Source organism: Salvelinus sp. IW2-2015, unplaced genomic scaffold (genome assembly GCF_002910315.2).
Source record: "Salvelinus sp. IW2-2015 unplaced genomic scaffold, ASM291031v2 Un_scaffold3944, whole genome shotgun sequence".
Lineage (NCBI taxonomy): Eukaryota > Metazoa > Chordata > Actinopteri > Salmoniformes > Salmonidae > Salvelinus > Salvelinus sp. IW2-2015.
The window spans coordinates 30,957-38,770 of NW_019945218.1; the positions used below are offsets into that span (position 1 = coordinate 30,957).

Consider the following 7,814-nt stretch of genomic DNA (forward strand, 5'->3'; position numbering starts at 1 on the left):
AACTGGACTGACTCTACCAACAGAACACCACAGTGAGGGTTTATTACACTGCTGGTAAAGCAACTGACTGACTCTACCAACAGAAACACACGTGAGTGTTTATTACACTGCTGTAAAGCAACTGACTGACTCTCAACAGAACACACAGTGAGTGTTTTATTACACTGCTGGTAAAGCAACTGACTGACTTACCAACAGAACACACAGTGAGTGTTTATTACACTGCTGGTAAAGCAAGCTTGACTCTACCAAACAGAACACACAGTGAGTGTTTATTACACTGCGGTAAAGCAACTGACTGACTCTACCAACAGAACACATCAGTGTTTTATTACACTGCTGGTAAAGCAACTGACTGACTTCTACAACAGAACACCAGTGAGTGTTATTACACTTGGTAAAGCAACTGACTGACTCTACCAACAGACACACAGTGAGTGTTTATTACACTGCTGGTTAAAGCAACTGACTGACTCTACCAACAGAACACACAGTGAGTGTTTATTACACTGCTGGTAAAGCAACTGACTGACTCTACCAACAGAACACACAGTGAGTGTTTATTACACTGCTGGTAAAGCAACTGACTGACTCTACAACAGAACACACAGTGAGTGTTTATTACACTGCTGGTAAAGCAACTGACTGACTCTACCAACAGAAACACACGTGAGTGTTTATTACACTGCTGGTATAAGCAACTGACTGACTCTACAACAGAACCACAGTGAGTGTTTTATTACACTGCTGTAAAGCAACTGACTGACTCTACCAACAGAACACACAGTGAGTGTTTATTTACACTGCTGGTAAAGCAACTGACTGACTACCAACAGAACACACAGTGAGTGTTTATTACACTGCTGGTAAAGCAACTGACTGACTCTACCAACAGACACACAGTGAGTGTTTATTACACTGCTGGTAAAGCAACTGACTGACTCTACCAACAGAACACACAGTGAGTGTTTATTACACTGCTGGTAAAGCAACTGACTGACTCTACCAACAGAACACACAGTGAGTGTTTATTACACTGCTGGTAAAGCAACTGACTGACTCTACCAACAGAACACACAGTGAGTGTTTATTACACTGCGTGTAAAGCAACTGACTGACTCTACCAACAGAAACACCAGTGAGTGTTTATTACACTGCTGGTAAAGCAAACTGACTGACTTACCAACAGAACCACACAGTGAGGTTTTTATTACATGCTGTGTAAAGCAACTGACTCTTACCAACAGAACACACAGTGAGTGTTTATTACACTGCTGGTAAAGCAACTGACTGACTCTACCAACAGAACACACAGTGAGTGTTTATACACTGCTGGTAAAGCAACTGACTGACTCTACAACAGAACACACAGTGAGTGTTTATTACACTGCTGGTAAAGCAACTGATGACTCTACCACAGAACACACAGTGAGTGTTTATTACACTGCTGGTAAAGCAACTGACTGACTCTACAACAGAACACACAGTGAGTGTTTATTACACTGCTGGTAAAGCAACTGACTGACTCTACCAACAGAACACACAGTGAGTGTTTATTACACTGCTGGTAAAGCAACTGACTGACTCTACACAGAACACACAGTGAGTGTTATTACACTGCTGTAAAGCAACTGACTGACTCTACCAACAGAACACACAGTGAGTGTTTATTACACTGCTGGTAAAGCAACTGACTGACTCTACCAACAGAACACACAGTGAGTGTTTATTACACTGCTGGTAAAGCAACTGACTGACTCTACCAACAGAACACACAGTGAGTGTTTTATTACACTGCTGGTAAAGCAACTGACTGACTTTACCAAACAACACACAGTGAGTGTTTTACACTGCTGGTAAAGCAACTTGACTCTACAACAGAACACACAGTGAGTGTTTATTACACTGCTGGTAAGCATACTGACTTCTACAACAGAACACACAGTGGGTTTTTATTCACTGCTGTTTATAAGCAACTGGCTGACTCTACCAACAGAACACACAGTGAGTGTTTATTACATGCTGGTAAACATGACTGACTCTACAACAGAACACACAGTGAGTGTTTTTACACTGCTTTAAAGCAACTGACTGACTCTACCAACAGAACACACGTGATGTTTATTACACTGCTGGTAAAGCAACTGACTGACTCTACCAACAGAAACACATGAGTGTTTTTACACTGCTGGTATAAGCAACTGACTTACTCTTACCAACAGAAACACACTGTGAGTGTTTATTACACTGCTGGTAAAGCAACTGACTGACTCTACCAACAGAACACACAGTGAGTGTTTATTACACTGCTGGTAAAGCAATGACTGACTCTATCCAACAGACACACAGTGAGTGTTTATTACACTGCTGGTAAAGCAACTGACTACTAACCAACAGAACACACATGTGAGTGTTTATTACACTGTTGATAAAGCAACTGACTGACTCTTACCAACAGACACACAGTGAGTGTTTTTTTACATGCTTAAAGCAACTTACTGACTCTACCAACAGAACACACAGTGAGTGTTTATTACACTGCTGGTTAAAGCAACTTGACTGACTCTCTAACAGAACACACAGTGTGTGTTATTACACTGTTGTAAAGCACTGACTGACCTCTACCAACAGAAACACAGTGAGTGTTTATTACACTGCTTGTGTAAAGCAACTGACTGACTCTACAACAGAACACACAGTGAGTGTTTATTACACTGCTGTAAAGCAACTGACTGACTCTACCAACAGAACACACCAGTGAGTGTTTTTATTACACTGCTGGTAAAGCAAATGACTGACTTACCAACAAACACACAGTGAGTGTTTATTCACTGCTGGTAAAGCAACTACTGACTCTTACCAACAGAACACACAGTGATGTTTATTACACTGCTGGTAAAGCAACTCTGATCTTTCCAAACAGAACCACATGTAGTGTTTATTACATCTGCTGGTAAGCAACTGACTGACTTACCAACAGAACACACAGTGTGGTGTTTTTTACACTGCTGGTAAAGCAACTGACTGACTCTACCAACAGAACACACAGTGATGTTTTATTACACTGCTTTTGGTAAAGCAACTGACTGACTCTACCAACAGAACACACAGTGAGTGTTTTTACACCTGCTTAAAGCAACTGACTTGACTCTACCAACAGAACACACAGTGAGTGTTTATTACACTGCTGGTTAAGCAACTGACTGACTCTACCAACAGAACACACAGTGAGTGTTATTATCACTGCTGTAAAGCCAACGACTGACCTTTACCAACAGAACACACAGTGAGTGTTATTTACATGCTGGTTAAAGCAATGACTGACTCTACACAGACACACAGTGAGTGTTTATTACACTGCTGTAAAGCAACTGACTGACTCTACCAACAGAACACACAGTGAGTGTTTATTACACTGCTGATAATTAGCAAACTGGTTATTCTTTGATTCTTTTACCAACAGAACACACAGTGAGTTTTTATTACACTGCTGGTGATAAGCAACTGACTGATCTCTACCAACAGAACACACAGTGAGTGTATTATCTATTTGAAACTGCTGGTTAAAAAGCAACTGTACTTTAACTCTACCTAACAGAACACACAGTGTGTTTATTACATGCTATAAAGCAACTGACTGACTTCTACCGTACTAGACACATCCAGGGCTTCCCATGCTCTCCATTATCCGTTGAGCTGGGTTGACAGTTACAATTACCCCAGGGAAGAAGGGATTGGTTGTCTCAGGTTGCTTGTGTTAGATCTGACACTGTTATCGACATACACTGTTGTCTGTCTGAACAGTAATGGACGTTGTGTGTTTTTTTTTTTTGTTGCTGTGTTATCGTGGTGTGTGTGTTTTGTGTTTTTGGTGTAGCTGTTTAACTTATTTTTGTGGGACCAGATATAGAATAAACAAACAAATATTTACGCACTGGGTACATTTGTTAGTCCCCACGAGGTCAAATGCTTATTTTCTAGGGGTTAAGGTTAGAGAAGGTTATGTGTAAGTGTAGGAAATAGTAGGATTTGAATGGGACTGTAATTTGTGTTCCCCACAAGGTTAGCTGTACACTGTGTTGTGTGTTGTGTGTGATATTGGCGTTAAAATCCCTATATGTGAAACTAATAGTTCTATATTCTTTCTTATATACTCCTGTCCCTGGTCATGTCCTGTTCTGTCCTCTGTGTCTTCTTCCCTTGTTCTGTCTTCCTGTGTCTGCTCTTGTTCCCCTGTTTGCCCTTGTTGCCTTGTGTCTGCCCCTTGTCGTCCTGTCTTCTCCCTTGTGTCTCCCTTTGCTTTGTGTCTGGCCCTTGTGGCCTTGTCTGCCCGTGTCTGTCTCTCTCTGTTCTGTCCCGTGTCTTGTTCTGTCTGCCCTCGTGTCTGCTCCCTTGTGTCTGCCCTGTCTCCCTGTGTCTGCCCTGTGTCTTGCCCCTGGTCTGTCCCTGTGTCTGTCCCTGTGTCTTCTGTTTCTGTCCCCTGTGCTTGTCCCCCTGTGTCTGCCCCTGTGTCTGCCCCTGTGTCTCCCTGTGTCTGCCCCTTGTGTCTTGTCTCTCCTGTTGTTCGTGTCCCTTTCGTCTTTGGTCCCTGTTGTCTGTTCTCCTTGTTTTTTTTTTTCTGTTTCCCTTGTGTCTGCCTCCCTGTGTTCTTGCCTCTTTTGTCTTGCCCTGTGTTTCTTGTCTCCTGTGTCTTGTCCCTGTTGTTTTTCTCTCTTTTTTTTTTTTTTTTTTTTTTTCGTGTCCTTGTTTTCCTTTGTCCTTGTTCCCTCTTCTTTGGTGTTCTGTCTCCTTGTGTCTTGTCCCTTGTGTCTGTTTCTCCTCTTTTTTTTGTCTTGCCCCTTGTGTGTGTGCCCCTGTGTCTGCCCTTGTGTCTGTCCCTGTGTCTGTCCTGTGTCTTTGTTCTCTCTTTGTGTTTTTCTATTTGTACTCTGGTTGTCGGTCTCTCTGTTGTGGTCCTCCTCTGTGTTGTCTTGTCCCTGTTGTTCCGTTCTCCCTGTGTCTGTCCAGACATGTTGATGTCGATTTCTGATTCTTGTCTGTTTGTTGTGCCACCGTGTTCAGGTATCAGCTTAGTCATTGTTATAGTTTTACGTCAAGCTTTATACATTGTTGTTTTTCTGGGCTTGTGTTGGATTCCTGTGTAAATACGGTTCTTTTCTTCTTATCTTCTTTATCTCTTACCTCTTCTCCTCCTGCTTCTTTCTCCCTCTCTCTTCACGTCCTTCCTCGCGTCTCTCTTCTCCTTCTCCTCTCTCTCTCCTCTTTCTCTCGGCTACTTCTCTTCCTCCATCCATCCTCCTCCTCTCTTCTCCATCTTCCTTCTTCTCTCTCTCTTCATCTCTCTTGCCTCCCGTCTCTTTTCCATCCTTCCCTCTCTCTTCTCCTCCATTCCTCCTCTCTTTTCTTTCTCTCGCTATCCTTCTCCTCTCTCTTTCCTTTCCATCGCTTTCTCCATCCTCTCTCTTCTCTTCCTCTTCCACTTCCTTCCTCCTCTCTCTTTCTCTTCCTTTCCATTTTCCTATCCTCCCTCTCTTCTTCTTCCTCCATCCATCCTCCCTCTCTTCTTCATATCCTTTCCTCTCTTCTCTCTTCCTCCATCCATCCTCCTCTCTCTTCCTCTCCTCCATCCTCCTCTCTTCCTCCGTCCTTCCTCCCTCTTTCCTCCATCTCTCCTCTCCTTCCTCTCTTCTTCCTCCATCTTCCTCTCCTCCTCTCTATTCCTCCATCCTATCCTCTCCTTCTTCTCTTTCCTCTCATCATCTTCTCCCTCTCTCTTTTCTCTCCTTCATCCATTCCTCTCCCTCTCTCTTCCTCCATCCATCCTTCCCTCTCTTTCCTTTCCTCCTTCTCTCCTTATCCTCCCTCTCTCTCTTCCTCCTTATTCCTCTCTCCTCTCTCTTTTCTTCCATCTCTCTTTCCTCCTTCCTCCCTCTCTCTTTCCTCCATCCTTCCTCCCTCTCTCTTCCTCCATTCCCTGTCCTCCCCCCTCTCTTCCGTCCTTCTCCCCCTCTCTTCCTTCATCCATCCTCCCTCTCTCTTCCTCCATCCATCCTCCCTTCTCTCTTCCTCCATCCTTCCTCCCTCTCTCTTTCCTCCATCCTTCCTCCCTCTCTCTTCCTCCATCCTTCCTCCCTCTCTCTTCCTCCATCCTTCCTCCCTCTCTTTCTCTCATCCTCCTCCCTCTCTCTTCCTCATCCATCCTCCCTCTCTCTTCCCATCCTCTCCCCTCTTCTTCTCCTCCATCCATCCTCCCTCTCTCTTCCTCCATTCCTTCCTCTCTCTTCTTTCTCATCCTTTCCCTCTCTCTTCCTCCATCCATCCTCCCTCTCTCGTTCCTCCACAATCCATCCTCCCTCTCTCTTCCTCCATCCCTCTCCCTCTCTCTTCCTCCATCCTTCCTCTCCATCCTTCTCTCATTCTCTTCAGTCACCTGATGGAGAACCAGATTAGCAACATTGAGAGAGGAGCATTTGATGATCTGAAGGAACTGGAGAGACTGTGAGCACACACACACACACACACAGACACAGACACACACACAGACACAGACACAGGGGAGACAGTCTTCCTGTTAGATAGAAAGCTATAATGTAATGGTGTGGGTCTGGTTTCTAATGTGTTCTGTCCTTCTGAACAGTCGTCTGAACAGGAACCGTCTCACTCAGCTCCCTGAACTCCTGTTCCAGAAGAATGAGGCTCTGGCTCGACTGTGAGTACCCTATTCACTACCATGCTGTACACTACCACCCTACACACTTTGCACTACCACACTATACACTACCACGCTGTACACTACCACCCTACACACTCTACACTACCACACTCTACACTACTATACTATACACTACCACGCTGTACACTACCACCCTGCACACTTTACACTACCACACTCTACTCTACCACACTGTACACTACCACCCTACACACTCTACACTACCACACTCTACACTACTACACTATACACTACCACGCTGTACACTACCACCCTGCACACTTTACACTACCACACTCTACTCTACCACACTGTACACTACCACCCTACACACTTCACACTACCACACTATACACTACCACACTCTACTCTACCACACTGTACACTACACTACCACGCTATACACTATACACTACCACGCTGTACACTACTCTACCACACTATACACTACACTACCACGCTGTACACTACACTACCACGCTATACACTACTCTACCACACTATACACTACTGTACCACACTATACACTACACTTCCATCCCTGTCCAACTCCACATTGGCAGCTCACTGTATGTAGAGGAGAACCAAAGTATTGGGACAGTGACACATTTCTTGTTGTTTTGGATTTGAAATGATACAATGACTTTTAGGTTAAATTGCAGACTGTCAGCTGTAATTTAATGGTATTTTCATCCATATCGGATAACGGTTTTTGTACGTTGTCCCCCATTCTAGGGGACCAACCGTATTGGGACAAATTCACTTATATCTGTATTGAAGTAGTAAAAAGTTGAGTATTTGGTCCCATATTCATAGCATGCAATGACTATGTCAAGCTTGTGACTCTATAGACTTGTTGGAAGCATTTGCTGTTTGTTTTGGTTGTTTCAGATTATTTTGTGCCCAATAAAAATGAATGGTAAATAATGTATTGGGTCATTTTGGAGACAATTTCATGGTAAATTAGAATATAAGTTCCTAAAGCCTTGTATATTAATGTGGATGCTAACACACAACATGCTAACACACACAGGGGGAGGAGGAGGAGGAGGAGGAAGAGAGGAATACACACAACATGCTCACACCCACAGGGGAGCTGTCT

General features: G+C 43.8%; 1 non-coding gene across 1 annotated transcript in view; it reads left to right on the forward strand.

Annotated features, from left to right (window-relative positions):
- The window catches only part of LOC112076707 (uncharacterized), a 10,366-nt gene extending 3,375 nt beyond the window's left edge, over positions 1-6,991 (forward strand). Inside the window, exons 2-3 of the transcript XR_011477845.1 lie at positions 6,427-6,498; positions 6,638-6,991. This is a non-coding gene — a transcript (uncharacterized protein). The remainder of the gene's footprint in view (positions 1-6,426; positions 6,499-6,637) is intronic.
- Positions 6,992-7,814: the final 823 nt, after the last annotated feature.